This window comes from Tamandua tetradactyla, chromosome 5 (assembly GCF_023851605.1).
Source record: "Tamandua tetradactyla isolate mTamTet1 chromosome 5, mTamTet1.pri, whole genome shotgun sequence".
Classification (NCBI taxonomy): Eukaryota; Metazoa; Chordata; class Mammalia; order Pilosa; family Myrmecophagidae; genus Tamandua; species Tamandua tetradactyla.
The window spans coordinates 155,172,996-155,189,382 of NC_135331.1; the positions used below are offsets into that span (position 1 = coordinate 155,172,996).

Genomic DNA, 16,387 nt, shown 5'->3' on the forward strand with positions numbered 1-16,387 from the left:
ATTTATCCTAATATTCTTTCTGCGCCTTTCCCTTTCTTCTCCTCTGGGAATCTCAAAGTGTGTATGTTGGAACATTTGTTGGTGCCTGTGCTGGTTTGAATCTATTGTGTACTCCAGAAAATCCAGGCCCTTTAATCCTCATTCAGTGTTGCTGGGTGGTGTCTTTTTGATGCTTCCACAGAGATGTGACCCACCCAATTGTGTGTGGTAACTTTTGATTAGATGGTTTCCATGGAGATGTGTCTCCACCCATTCAAGGTGGGGTTGCTTACTCGAGCCCTTTAAGAGGGAACCATTTTTGGAAAAAGCTCTGAGCAACGAGAGCCATGAAAACTATCAGATGACAGAGCCGACAGAACAGACAGAACCCCAGGGAGGCCACTGAGGAGAAAGCTAGCAGATCTCCCCATGTTCCTTTCCAGCTGAGAGAGAAAAACCCTGAATGTCATCAGCCTTCTTGAACTAAGGTATCTTTCCCTGTATGCCTTAGATTGGACAGTTTTATAGCCTTGCTTTAATTTGGACATTTTCATGGCTTTACAACTATAAACTAGCAACTTCATAAATTCCCTTTTTAAAAAACCATTCTGATTCTGGTATATCACATTCTGACAGCTTTCAAACTAAAACAATGCCCTACAAATCTCAGGCTATTTTCACTTTTTCTAATTCTTTTATCTCTTTGTTCCTTAGCTTGATTTGTTTCAATTGTCTTGTCTTTGGATTCACTGATTCTTTCTGTTGCTAACTCCAACCTGTTGTTGAAGCCTTTGTGGAATTTTTTTACTTCAGTTATTGTGTTCTTCAACTCCAGTGTATCTCTTTCTTGAGATTTTCATCTTGTTTATTCATTATTTTTCTGATACCATTTTGTTGTTTTCTGTATTTTCCTTTATTTCCTCAAGCATATTGAAGATAATTTTTTGAAAGTCTGATCCTTCTATGCCCATAGACTAGTCTTCTTATTGATTTTTTTCTGGATTTTTATATACTTCCTTTGAATGGCTCTTCATATACTATTTCTTTGTTTGACTTGTAATCATTTGTTTCAATTTACAATTTAATTTTTTTAAATGTTAATTCTGTAAATTAGCCGCTGAGCTTCTATTTCTTGAGTTTGTATTGAGATGTTCTTGAGCAGAAGAAACTCAAAACCAAACAAATCAATTTAAAAACACCTTTCCCAGTCTTTGCAGATTGGCTTTGCAGAGTTCAGCCCCCCTATCAAGAAGGTCAGCCCCAGGCAAATGCACAATACAGGGTCCTCTCTGTATTTTCTGAGCCCGTGTCTTGTCCAGGGTTGTACTTGCTAGTGGCATTAGGCATTCCCCTGTTAAGAGGAGTTTGAATGTCCCATGTACTCCTTAGGAAATAGACCTTCTCTCTCTCCAGGGTGCTCCACCACAGGACTTAAAGTAGGTAAATATGATACTGCTTTAGCTGTCCCAAACTGCTTTTGCCTAGAGAACAACTTCTGGTGAGGGGTCACAAGCCTGAGTGGAGTTTCCTGGTTCAGTCTTTTCCAGCCAGAACAAGGCCAGAGATGCACAAAGGAAAAAGCAACTGGCTCCATGCTGCCTAGTGAGGTCGGGGGGTGGGGGTCAGTAAGGCTTCCAGGAGCTTCTCCTATGACTCTTAAAGGCTGTCTTTTCTGAATTTGGTTCTTGCCCAGTAAATGCAGGCTTTTAACTGTTTTCCATAGTTCTGAGGAAGTGTACTGCATTTAAGACTTCTCTGCTGATTACATCTGAGGTAGGTTGGAAAAATGGTTGCCCTCATAGCCAGGCTGCCAGCGATATGTAATAGCTCATCAAAAGCAGTGACCAGCAATCTCATTGTATATCCCTGGGTCTTGGGGAATCTTGGGGTCCTAGGATATTGGGCAACTAGATCTTTTTGTTACATCACAATACACACAAGCGCATCAGGATCTGGGGTTAAGGACCTCACCACTGCCTGCAGTGAAACCTGGGATGGGCAATGTAGCCACTGTGCAGAGTAAAATTCACCAGTATTTACTGAAAATTAACATGCTCCTCTTCCTGCTCTTCTCTGGATGTTGCACAGTGTTCTAGTAGACTCTGGAGTTTGAAAATAGTTGAGTAAGACAGTGCCTGTTTGTTTAATATTTGCTCTGGTGGAGAAACTGATTCCTGAAGCTTCCTACTCTGCCAAAGTCCCTCAGTCCTTGGTGGTGATCATGTAATTTTCTTTTAATCATGTTGGTTCCACTGCCCAGAACTTAGTCTTTTTTATTCTCTGGTTCAAAAATTATTTTGAGGTATATACTCTTAAAAAAATTGTTGAGTAATTTCTTATTACTCATTACTCATAGCTCAAATGCTCCCTGGAAAAGCAGCATAATATAGGGAATGCATAAACCCTTTGCAATTGAACGGATTTTGAGTATCAGGTCTGTTATTCACAAGTTTTGATATTACTTATCCTATTAAGCCTTATCCTCATATAAAAATGGAGTGGTGAGGGAAGGAGCCTGTCCATGTAAGGGGAAGTGTTCAAGATTATACTGTTTGTGAAGTACTTAATTTGGGTTTGGATCATATTAGTTACCCAATTACAGTGGGTTTCCTTCTATTCCCCTAACTCCTTCTGCTGTAACTCCTCCTGAATGCTGTCTGTCCCTTCTCTAGTCTGTCATACAAAATCCTCATAATACCCATTTACTTGTTTTTGTTTACCACTGTTTTGACACTTTCTCTTGGGCAGAGACAGACATGTCTCATATCTATGATGCTTCTAGCATGATGCCTGGTTCACTGTAGATTGTTTAAATATTTGTTTAGTGAATTAATAATGAATACTATTACCTTGGATTTTATTTGAATATATGATTTTCACATGCTAATTAAAACAATCTGAGAATACAGCAAAGGACATTCAAATTACATGAAATATTATACATGAAAACAAATACAACGTTTTTTTTTTGTCATGTTCTGGCTTTTTTTAAGGTAATAAAAACATCCCCATGACCTGAAATCTTCAGAAATAATTCCTCTTGACTGCAGTAAGTACCTACTTTTGAGGAACAGATAGTTGATGAGCTGCAGGCTTCCCTGCTGCTAAATTCATCTAACAAGGCACTCCTGATGTGTTCTGATTTTAAGGCCAATGGGAACTCTATAGATTGGTTTGCTGCCTTCTTCCCTGTTGAAGAGAAGTCTTTGAGATGTGCATGTTTATGTTAGTAAATAAATTCTGGAGTGAAATGGGAATCCAAGAATCAAACCTAAAGCATTATAAACAGTAATACAGTGATCCTGTAGACATTTTGCCTTTGGTGCTTCTAAGACATTGTCTGCATAGCTAAGGAAAGGCTTAAACATTAATCTGTACTTCTGGACCTGATAGCCAGAAAATAAAATGACCTTTCCTGTGTTTCTAACATAATAAGTGAGATGTATTGGGTCCTTTGAGTGGATTAATTTCTCTGAATAAGTTATGTGGTTTAGAACTAAAACAATAGTATCAGAAATTTAAAAAAAAGATTGAGGCATAGCTTACCAAATAGTATCACAACCAAAATGTTTTATTTTTAATTTGCATTTGGGGAAGCTCATGAACAAAAAAGAGTTTGGTTTATTCTGAGAAATGGCTGGACAAGTGCTACCAACTGAGAGAAAACAGCTGGATGACTCAACTCCTATTGCTATCTTCTACATCAAGGAAAGTGGTATGAAAATGGAAAGGAAAGTGACACAAAGAAAGAAAATCAAACTTAAGATTGGGGACAAAGATGCACGAACATATTCAGCTGTAATATATGACTTAATACCTTTAAATCAGATAGTATATTTCGTCTGAGGACACTGAAAGCAGTTAATGATAGAATCACATTATATAATGAAACATAATGATTAACCTCTTAGGAATCATGAAAGAGTCAGTTCAGAAAGGTAAAGGTAAAGTCAGAAAGGTAAATAACCCAGGTTAAACAAAATAGAAAGAAAGCAAAAATAAGGAAGGAAGGAAATAATGAATGAAGTATGGAAGGAGATACATAGGGGGAGAGGGAAGAAAGAAAACAAGCAAAGTAGAAGATAAAAGATTTTAGGAAGAGGGGTAGGTGAGTTGTAGAAACCATGGTTGGTAAACTTTGATAATGATATTTGGCAGAATCCTATTCTTTGTTATTAATCACAATGTTACTGATCTCTTAGAAGAAAGAAAGAAACCATCATGGTTTATTTAAAACATTTTTTTTTTTGGTAGATTGAGGTAATTCTTTTGATATGGGATATCTTTTCTTTGGGAAGGTGTTTGAAAAGTTTTCTCCATAGTGTTCTAATGAATGAATTATCATGTTCAAAATAAGGGCAGTGAATTTGTAATCAGCATTACAATACATTATCACATTTAGAAGTAACATATTTTGAAAGAGCATGGGAACTGAACTCAATCAGACCTGGGCTTCAACCCTGTATCTGACACTAAATACCTATGAGATCATGGGAAATGTAATTAAAATTAAGTCTGAAACTTGAAGATAAAAATAGTACCAACTTCCTAGGGTTTTCCTGAAGATTATATATATATGTACATTGTTCAGCACATTGGCTAGCACATAATAATTAGAACACAATATACTAGCTTATAGATGTGATGCTATGTAGATTCAGAAAGAGTACTATGAAGGCACACAGGAGGCAACTAAGCCTTGTTGGCCAAGAAAGTGCTTGTTGGCCAAGGAAGAAATGTGGGGACAGATAATGGAAGTATATAAAAATTGGCACAGGGGTGGTAGAGGTGATATTTCTTTACCTGCCAATAGCAGCTATAACTTTTGCTTGGAGAAAGGAAATAGCCGAGAAAATGAGGGTGGTGAAGGATGAGGCTGGGCAGGGAGGCAGGGGTCAGATCACAAAGGGCCAAATATGTTGCATTCAGGAGTCTGGAAGTTATGCTAAGGATATGCTATGAGAAGAGATGTGGAGTGAGTTGCTGTATGGTGCATTGTGGGAACACAGACTCAGGTACAACAGAAAGTTTCTGTAAATGATCACTTTTGACTCACAAAGCGCAAAGGGTCCAAAAGACCTGGGGAGAGAGTCCAACATAGCTGGTCTCCTAGGGAGGCTAAATGCTTGGTTAGGGTTGGTGTATGGTAGTTCCACATGCCCCACTTTGTGTTGGAGAGGAGAAACAAATCTATGCAGCCTAAGGGCAGGGTATTTATACAACCCAGGGAGAGGGTCCCACTGAGAGTACCTGCCCTGACATGGAGCTGGAAATGCTTGCTCCAGGTTTTGAGTTTAAGGTAAGGTCAGGCCACTCTCTTATACTTAACACCTCCCATGGACTGTGGAATGGAAACACATTGAAACATCTGCACACAACAGAAAAGGAAAGTGGGTAGAGATGGCTATCAGAAGTATCTGTGACTTCCCCAGCAGGAGGTATGGGGGACAGCTTGAAATAGTAAGATAATTAGAATGTAAACTTGTTCAGAACACTTACTTCAATGCTTTAGGCATTTGGAAACATTTGAATGAATATGACATCAAACTTTAAGTGGGTAGCAGATTAAATGGAATACCTATACCAATTCTTCATGAACACCAGTGGATACCCAAAGAAGCAGCTCATCAATATGCTTGGTACATCAGGAGGTAGTTATTCCCCAATAATTTAAAAAGAATCCTACTTTTGGCATTATCTTCAGTTTCATTTTTGTTTATGTAAGTTACTTTTTCCAAAAGTAATAACAGCATCTGATGAAGCCTGTGCAAGAGGGTTTGTACAAGACACAGTTCTCAACCTTATGCGATACGGACTCAAATGGAAAAGCATATTAGACATAAGCGACTTCTAAGCAAGATCACTAATAAAAGACAAAAACCAATCTTCTTGAGGTTTTTTCTACTTCAAAGGAAGGTTTTGAATCATAGCATTTTCTCTGAATCTCTTTAAGATGGCATAAAATTTAAAGCAGATGGTTTCCATCTTCTTCCAACTGACTGGGAGCTCTTTAAACTTTTAGAAATAAAAGCAAAGAAAGAAAGTGATAATAATCTTCTAATTTTTTAGATTTATGAGAATTATGATCTCTTGTCTCAAAAATATCTGAATGAATACATTATTAGAAGAAATTGTTCATGACCTTGACAATAGTATTGATAAACAAAATCTAGTAGGCCCAACAAGGGGTGCCTGTGCTAAGCCCTGTGTCAGCAAAACCAAAACTTAAGTTTCTATTATAAACGTTGGCTCACCCAGAAAACAGAATTTAAATCAGCCTATCAGCTATCACCAACTTCTTATCCTTATGTAGCTAACTTCCTCATTGCTAAGCAACTGCCTGCATTAACCATATTAGGAAATGTAGTCTGCATTAACCAATGAAAATTTCTTCTCAATGTGCTTCCTTTCTTTCTCTCTATAAAAGTCTGTTGCTCTTTTTGTTCTGCAGAATTCCTCTCTATCCCATGGTGATTGGAATCTCCCCAATTCATGAATGGATTCAATAAAACTCTCTAAGATCTAGCCAAATTGTGCTACAGTTTTTACTTTAACAGTATGAATGGACTATGGCTGAAATAATAAAATAAGAAAATAGGACTAGTTAAATAAACTAGATGCTTGTACACAGCATCCATTTTACCCCCTTCCTTGATTGCACAGCCTATTTTCCTGAAACTGAAAAGTAAGGCATTGAAAGGACTGTATTTGAATTTATTTCCTTCATTCCAAAGTTTTATACCATGAATCAGCTTTTCAATAATGAAGTTTATGTACAAAGGTTATACCAAGGAACAGTTGGTATAACAACTGTTATATACAAAGGAACAGTTCATCTGTTCCTTCAACTGTGAGTTAAAAATTTTAATTGCTTACCTTGCATTTATCATTGCAGTGCTTTTTAATCTTCTTTACTACTGGGTATATTTTGGTTTTAAAATATAACTTTTTATCAATCAAATATTGCGTTCTGGACCTATAAGACTTGGGTTTGATTCCAGATTTTTTCAAATTGTGACTTTCAATAAAACAATACTCTTTCTGAGCTCTAAGTCTTTTCTCTATAAAATAGGCCATGCATGAGATCAGGGGCTTGTAGTCTGAGATGCCACTTCTTAGGTCTATAGGATAATTGTATCATCTGTGAAAGGTCAGAGAGTTATTTTGAGGATTAATGGTTTAATGTGAATAATACACTTAATAACCAATAGTAAGTGCTCACTAAAAAGTTGGTAATAATAATAATAGCAGCTAGTCTTCTTACTTCCCAGGTTAATTGTGCAGATTTGAGAGTTGAATGAAATACGTGATGGTATGAGGTTATGGGCCTTGACTAGATCATTCATTAGAACAATTCAAAGGTAAGAGATGCTAAATTAATACTACTTATTGGCATAAAAATAAATAAAATAAACATATTAAAAAATGGGCAGTATTTCCCTTCTCTGTTCAGAATATATTAAAGTGGTAATAATAGTTGACAAAGCTTCAAAATATTAGTTTGACATCTGGTGTTGTATGCCTTGAGACATAAACATTTATACATATAAGATAACTTATTTCTCTGTGAATAAATAAATACAGTTTATAGGGTTATTATTTAGGGAGCTATAACATTAAATTATTACAGGAAGTGTATGTTTGAAATAAAATATATATATACATTTAAAAAAATAATATCAGCAATTAAATATGTTGGAACTTTTATTTCTAAATAGCAAAGGTATTGTTATGGATAAAATTATTTATGAAGTTTTGGAAGTGTTATAAAGGTTTAGAATTTGACTAATCAGTGTTTTCATATTGTGGTTAAAGTATTATTGAGGGATCCAGTTGGTGGTTGCCCATTCCAATGTATTAGGAATTATATGTGATTTATTTGCATTCTGGAAACTTTAGAGTAAATTGGAATTGGTCATACATCTCAGCTTCCTATTACGACGAGAGGGTGATCTACAGATACTTATTGCAATACTGAAGATTTAATTCTGTATGTGATAGGATTAAGTTCAGCATGGCCAATGTGACATTCTCAAGTATATACTCACAATACAGCCATAGAACTGCATTGAGATGATGTGACAGCGCCTCATCCTTGGCACACCTGCATTTTTACCTGACAGCTGCCACCTGTGGCCTGGTTCATTGCTGTTCTCTGGTAGCCTGTGCTGTTTCTCATTCAAATGCTTTTATTAGACTCCTTTGATGATTGAATTTCTGCCAGTTGGGTCATATTCCAACCGCTTCACCCAATCTCTCCATGCTATCTACTACTGAGCATGAAATTATTACATGTAGTTCATCAAAGATTTTAGTTTGTCCCTGACTGTGCACACACTCACAATAAAGTTGGACAGATGTTTGATTTCCTTCTGTGTTGTCCCTTGTTGTCTCTAAAGGAGGGTGGAAATCAATGAACAAACCACTGAATGAATATTTACTCAGTGCCGGACACTGTACTTTGTGTTTTTTATCTGTAGTATGATTTGAAATTGATTGAAATATATAATTCCCTTACAGTTTGGATTTTTAGGCTTAGGTTGACTGAGCAGTTTTCATAAACTAGTGCATTTAAGTATTAGCGTGCAGCTTTCTTGTTTCATACTCTCAATATGCATGCTGAATGGGTCAACAATCCAGCTATTTGCTGAGATTCCACTCGAGTAAAACAGACTGAGGTGGATTTTTCCTTACTGTTATCAGTTCATGGGAGTAGGAGAAGTGGTATGCAATCTCAGAGCAGCAAGAAGGAGGAGAAAGAGAAGTGCAATAGGGAAGGCAGGCAGGCACGTATAATGTCCTTTATTAGCAAGATGGCCAAGGCTTCACAGATAGCAACAGCCAGTTCCTTGGCCCAGGGCCATCTCAAGATAGGGCGTAGAGAACCACTGTGTCTGGGAAGAGCCAGTGAGCATAAAAAGAGAGAGGAATTTCTCTATTAGCTCCTTCTATTCTCCTGCTCGCATTGGTCCAGTTTTAACCAAATAACTGCATTGTCTAGTGATCTGAGCAATCACAGATCAGGTCCCACTATGGAGCCCTTCAGAGGAACTGTGGATATTTGTTAACCCTCTAACTTCTGGTTGTCTGCCCAGCTGCTTAGCCATCTTTGGGGCAGCCTGGTCCTGTGCCCTGCAGAATTGTGCTTGGTGGAGTGCCAAGGCTCTAGAATGTTTCCCTCTTCCACTAGCTTAAAGGGTGCCATAGAAAAGCCATGCCTGACCTTGGTCTTTACCATGGGGAAACTATAGCAACTTGCTGGGATTGTCCTTAAGGAAGCCACTAAGTATCTAGGAGGCAGATGGGACCAAGCAAAGCTGAGGGAATCACATAAATTGGGTTGGATATAATTGGGATTTTTAATGGCCTTGATATAGAAGTAGGATGTAAATTAGGTATTGACATCTATTGAGGACATACACTATGCCAAAGTCTATGTGAAGTTTATTTTTGTCCACATATATTGCTTAATAAGCATGCTCACTTTTTATCTTGCCATGATTCAAGTAGATGTGTGCCTATAAAAATTTTAAGGCTAGGTTGACACAAAAGATGCTTCCTTCATCTCATATTTCCACAATTCTATTTAACTTAGTCAAACCTTTCAAATATATCTAGAACTAATTAGCTGTTCCCTAATAGTTGTTTAGGGGTTAGGATTGTCTCAGGGGTGCCTCTTTTTCAGTGTTTCCACCTAACTCTGCCAACTTGTGGCTAGTGCTGTTTTTTATCACTGTTACATTTCCTGACTTATTAGACCTGCAACAGCACCATCAGAACTCCTAACAGTTACCTATAGCTAATATTTTCCTCCACTTCCCCACTCCGCTACCTAACCTCTTGCCTTCTCAGTGGGCTGAGTTCCTCAAGTCCAACACTGATCTCTCACCTGTGTCCTGGCTCCCCCCATCCTCATTCCATCCCTTCTGTTAACTGACACCTTCATTCACCCATTGTCCCTCCTGTACCTTCACTTCTCTTTACTTTTTACCCTTCACTTCTCTGTTGGACTCCTCATAATGGGCTGTGGCAGACACCTTTATTTGTCTATCTTAATGCCTCCTTTCCTCACAACCACTCTCCTGCTTCTTCTTACCAGTGTAGCAGAGTCCAAATTTGTTCATGTGCCCATCTTTTGCTTTCTTGTGTCCAGAAAAGGGGCCCTCCCCAGCCATAGGAAGAGTCTTGGTATTTTATTATATTTCTACCCCCCCTTGAGAATGATTGCTCTTGGCCTGGACAGGTGATTTTGGCCAGTGAAAATGAGGAGAAGTTTTCTGGATGCTCCTGGGAAGAGTTTTCTCATCTCAAAAGTAGATAGGCCACAAGGTGCACAGATAGTTCAGTGATAGAATTCTTGCCTGCCATGCCGGAGACCCGGGTTCGATTCCTGGCCTATGTACTTCCCCCCAGACACAAACAAATTAAGCAAAAACAAACAAACAGAAATTCAACAAATGGTGCTGCCATAATGGGACACTCACATGGAAAAATAGTGAAATATCACCCTACCATATAGCATACAAAAAAAAAGTAGATAGACCAGAAAACATCTCCAATTTTTATTTTTTTTTGCCTCTGGACATTGTTGTTTGGAAGATTTGATGCGTGAAGCTGCTGTAATCATCAAGTAACGATATAGTATTTATTGTAAGTAGAGCTTATATCACAAAAGTTTTGAGAGATATATTAATTAGGATGCAGGAAAAAATATAAGAGCCTTCATCTATAGGAAATTTTCATCTTTTAAAATTTAAATTTATATTTCTATATATAATATAATTTAATGATAGAATTCAAATTATGTATTAGTATATGAATATAATGTGCTATCAAGAACTGTGCTGGGGTAATAGAAATATACTGGTGAATGCCAAGGAGTTTAGAATGTGTTGAGAAGGACAGTCATTAATGAAATCATCACCAAATGAAATTTGAAAATTACCTGTGATAAGTCTGTGAATGACAGATGTGATGAAAATGCAAAATGGGGGACCTGACATTATTTGGGGTTGGTCATGGAAGGGTTGAGTGTGAGCTGTGAACTGGATAATTACTTGGAATTAACTAGCCAAGGGATTGTGTGCATGTGTGTGTGTGTGTGTGTGTGTGTGTGTGTGAGAGAGAGAGAGAGAGAGAAAGAGAGAGAGAGGGGCGGGGGGGGGGCATGTTCCAAAGAGAAATAATATATGCAAAGGTCCTGTGACAAGCATCAATTTAACAGGTCATTTTTTCACTTTGTATTCTCAAATATCTAAAAAAATTCAAGTCTTGTGAATACCCTGAAAAGCAATATGGGAGAGTTGTGCTCAAAAAAGTTTGAATGCATTACATGCTGACTCCTCTTTTCTTTTGGAGATTTACAAGGCATTTTAACTTCTAAAGATTTGAAAATTTTGGCATAAAGAAACTTTAAAAACTATCTTTAAATAAGCATTTCACACATCCCAAACTTCTTATCATGAAAAACTTTTTTTCCTACCTTAAGACTTACTTACCTTGAGCATAACTAGTGTTCTCAGACACGGCCAACCGATCAAGCGGCCTCTGGGCCACATTGTACCAGGGATCGGTGATTGCCTGAGTCTCCAGTGTGGGCACCACAAGCCAATGCTACAGCCGAGTAGGTTCAGCCAATGAAGAAAGCTGCAGCTTGCTGCTCCAGGTGATGATCAAAACCAGAGGTCCCTGGTAAGAACCCCACTCGCTAATTGTTTCAGCACAAACTACTCATAGACTTCCTGTTCTCTAGGCCCACATGAAAAGTCTGTTCTGTCCTGCTTCAGTCAGCAATTTCTAGTCTAGACCAAGGTTTGGCACACTTTTTCTGGGAGGATAGGATAGTATATATTCTATGTATTTTAGGCTTTCAGAGTATGCAGACTCTGTTCCAACTATTCACCTCTGCCATTCTGATGTGAAAGGAAGCTTGGGCAATGTGTGAATGAATGGGCATAGCCATGTTCCAATAAAAATGTACTGACAAAACAGGTAGCCCTCGCATGCACCATAGTTTGCCAACCCCAGGTCCAGACCGTTCCTGAAAGCCATTCTAATTGAAACTTCTTTACTCTTCAATGCAATTCTGTATCTCATGTCCAGGTTCATGCTGTAATCACAACTTTCTTATGGATTATACATCGTAAGTTGACAAAAAGTCACTTTCTTCCTGAAGTGTCGAGAATACTATATGAAAGATTTCACAGGGGCTCTTTGAGGCAGCCTAATCTAACCCAAGTGTTCTCAGATAGCTCCAAGATCCATTCATCTGTCCATCCATCTTCTTTTCTTCCTTCCTTCCTTCCTTCCTTCCTTCCTTCCTTCCTTCCTTCCTTCCTTCCTTCCTTCCTTCCTTCCTTCCTCCCTCCCTCCCTCCCTCCCTCCCTCCCTCCCTCCCTCCCTCCCTCTCTCCCTCCCTCCCTCCCCTCTCCCTCTCTTCTTCCCTTCCTCTCTTCCTTCCCCTCTCCTATTTCTTTCTCTCTCTCTTTCTTTCCTTCCTTCCGTCCTTCCTTCCATCTTTCTGTCTGTTTATCTGTCCATCTAATCCATCTATCATCTATCTATCTATCTATCTATCTATCTATCTATCTATCTATCTATCTATATCTATCATCTTTTTATGAGATCTAACATAATGAAGACAAGATGTGGTTAGATATACAGGTTATTTTAAAGTTAGATGATATATAGTTTCTAGACCAGGTCTCCAGTGGTCTCAGTGTGCTGATTACAAGCTTCAACCACATAACGGTCCTGGATTTTCTTTAAACTTCTAGCAGTGAAATCTAGAACCAGAGTTGGTCCCTGTTTCAAATGAGATCATTCAAAACCCAAAGAAGCTACAAAAGTAAGAAAGTAAGTAAATGAATGAATGAATGAAAAAACCTTCCTATCTGTTTGTACATCCTTAGCCCATAGGTACAACTCTCATGCAGCAAATGCCAAGTACCTTATCTGAAGTGTGCACAAAGATAATCGGGAAACTTTTAATTACTCGCCTTTTCACAGCTAATCATAGGTTGATATCATACCAAGGTTGCATGATCTTCATTGACCCCAACTGTACCCAAGTGCTATGGTAGAGACGTGGTTAGATTCTGGCCTGGGAGTGAGAACCTGCTGGGTAAGTTCAGGCCTGTGGAATCAACTCATAAAACAGAAAGCACCCTCTTCCCTTTATGTCTCATACATCTTTTACATGGCACACTCTAACATTTTTATCACAGTCCTAGCTGGCATGTCAACCATTATTCGAGAATTATCTACTCAGATGGAGTGATTGCGCTTCCTAATTGCCATCCCAGTCTTGCCTCTATACTGTGGACAGTTCCACATTCCACCCAAGAGTACTTTGTATGCAACCTATTCCTGGAAGCAAGTTGTTAGAAAAATAGATCCCAGATAATCTCATAGAATAAGGCCTGCTTTAAGGATGATCAAGGGGGTCTGCTCTTATGCTCAATCATTTCAATGCTTCTCTGCTCATGGTCTGACTCTCTCCCTTGGTTTCTTGATCTCTTTATCCTGTAGCTCCCTTTCAAATTCCCTATGTAAGGAGGACATATTCATGCACTTTAATCACCGTCTGATATGGAACAAGAATTTTCATCTTGCTTTTGGATTAGACATGGAACCATTGCCTAGTAGAAATGGTTCTCTTGGAAGCACATAATTTTGCTGGCCATAAAGATTAGCCTGAAGCTGCTTTTCTAAGAAGCAAGAACCACTTAGCAGTGGGTCTAGCTGACTCTTGGAAGCTTTGAGACCTGACCAATTTGAATATAGCTATATAGTATAAGAAGCTTGAGAAAGAATGCTTACAGATGTGAGAAAATAAGGAATAAATGTCAAGGGAGAAATGAATGGCCCCAGTGACAAACTAATTGCTAAATCCAGTGGATGTTATTCTGTCTTTATTTACTTGAACTCTTTGCAAAATTTGACATTGTTGATCTCTCCTCCCCTTGACTTTCCTCTTCCCCCTACATTTCCTCATCCTCATTTTAGGGCTCCTTTTCCTTATCCCAACTCATAAATACTTGTGTCTCTAGGGTTGACCTTTGCCCTCTGCTAGTCTTATATTATTCCTGGAAGTTACATCCAATTCCTGGCCACATGATCACAATTTGCTGCATCTATGGCTCCAGTTAGAATATCTTTTGAGTTCCAGTTCCATAATTGCTGGGCACTACTACCTGGATTCAGGGAACTCAAAATTTCATAAGAAACTGTAACAAAAACTGCACTTATCTTTCCCATAAGACACCTAGGGAACATTTGGCAATGTCCAGAGACATTGTTATGATGGGAAGGCATGAGGGTTGATACTGACATCTAGTGTGTCCAGGTCAGGGATAGGCTGCTAAATATCCTATAAAGCACAGAACAGTTCCCTACTACAAATAATTAACAGCCCAAAGTGTCAACAGTGCCAAGGTTGGGAAATGCTACTATAAACTTATTTCATGTATCCTCATTATATGCAGGAATAGCATGATTACACACTATTTTAGTTTGTTAGGCTGCAGGAATACAATATACCAGAAATGGAATGACTTTTAAAAAGGGATTTTATTAAGTTACAAGTTTATATAGTTCTAAGGCATGAAAATGTCCAGATTAAGGCACTGACAAGAGGTTACCCTCACTCAAGAAAGGCTGATGCTGTCCTGAACACCTCTGTTAGTTGGGAAGGCTCCTGGCTGGCATCTCCTGGGGACTTTGTCTCTGATCACCTGTCAGCTGCAGGGAGGGGGGAGGGGCATGTGGTGATGTCTCCTAGCTTTCTCTCCTCATTTCTGAAGGCTTCCCTGGGGATGTTTTCCTTCTGCATCTCCAAAGGTTTCTGGCTATGTGTACACTGTTGGCACTAAAGTTTTTTTCCAAAATGGTTCCCTCTTAAAGGACTCCTGTAAGCAACCCCACCTTCAATGAGTGGAGATGCATCTACATGGAGACCAACTAATCAAAAGTTACCCCCACAATTGAGTGAGTCACATCTCCAGGGAAAAAATAAAAACAGATTCCACCAAGCAATATTGAATGAGGATTAAAGAACATGTTTTTTCTGGAGTACACATGGTTTCAAACAGCACATCTATCAGGCCAATAAGCTAGAAAATCGATAAATAATAAAGCAGAAGTTAGGAGTAAGGCTCAGAGGCAGGTGTCCTGTATTGGAATTCCACTTGCTACCTGACTGACCTTTTGCAAGTTACTGAACTTTCCCTCATCATTAAATGTGAATAATAATAATCCATCCCTTATAGAATTGTAGTGAAGATTAAATGTTTTGACATAAGTCAGGTACTTGGAATAGCACTTGGTATCTAATAAATACTCAATAAATATCATTTCGTATTTAAGTTGTTATACTGATAATTGTACTCTTCCTGACCAACTCCTCCTTTTCTTCCTCTTTAATCACCCTCATCATTAATACCTTATTTCAGATAATCTTTTTTCCCTTAAATATTGCAGTAATTTCCTAACTGTTCAGTATTACCCTGTTCAAATTCATTCTCTACATTCTCACCACAGGGTGTTATTTCTAAAGAACAGTATTGATGATGTCACTTGCCAATTTAAAATCCTTAGAACTTTTCATGTTTATAGGATAAAGTCCAAATTCCTTGACATAGCATAAAAAAGAGAATAATTCCATCTACTGATGTGATTATTTTCATCAGCTGCCCATCCTCATTCCAGGACCCCAAATTTTCTAAACTACTTTTTATTCACAGAAATCCAGAACAAATAACAGGATGAAAAGAGTGCCATTCAATCTAAAATGTTTATCAATATCCTGATATAAAGTCAACCACTATGATAAGTGCAGCAATTAATAAGATAACGGAAAGTTGATCCCTGCTTTCAGAGTCTTAAAATGTTTTTCCTATTATTATTTAGCTGCTATTTTAGAGCTAATTTTCTAATTTTTCTTCCAAGTCTTATTTTGTAGAAGTTTACATTTGCGTCTTAGAGGTTTACTAGTATAGTAACACCATGGGGGAAGTGAGTTAACATTTTGAGATTGAGATGCTCCAGTTAAATGGCTATAGCTCCGCAGGAGGGTTCCTTTAAGGCCTTGGTCTCATGATCATTATGATAGCTCCTAACATATCCCCTGATAAAAAGAAAGGTTGGTACAAATTCTGGCTGATATTTTGCTACCTGTCATGAAAATTACTGAGGCTGTCCAGAACTATGGATTCAGTTGTTTTCCTAGCTCATCACATCACTTGATTAGTTACTTTCACATTTATTTTTTTCAATGGGACTAACACAAATCTTATGTTATTATTTTTCCTCTCTCCAATCATTCCCCAACAGAAACACTGTTAGTATATGATCTATGCACCTGACCAAAACCCATCTAACTGTTGGCGAACTTGAACAGTGACCAGGG

General features: G+C 38.2%; 1 long non-coding RNA gene across 2 annotated transcripts in view; it reads left to right on the forward strand.

The window, feature by feature from the left end:
• Nucleotides 1-282: 282 nt before the first annotated feature.
• Nucleotides 283-16,387, forward strand: part of LOC143682826 (uncharacterized) — a 416,713-nt gene continuing 400,608 nt past the window's right edge. For both annotated transcript variants that reach the window (XR_013175303.1, XR_013175302.1), the window contains exon 1: nt 283-467. This is a non-coding gene — a long non-coding RNA (uncharacterized LOC143682826). The remainder of the gene's footprint in view (nt 468-16,387) is intronic.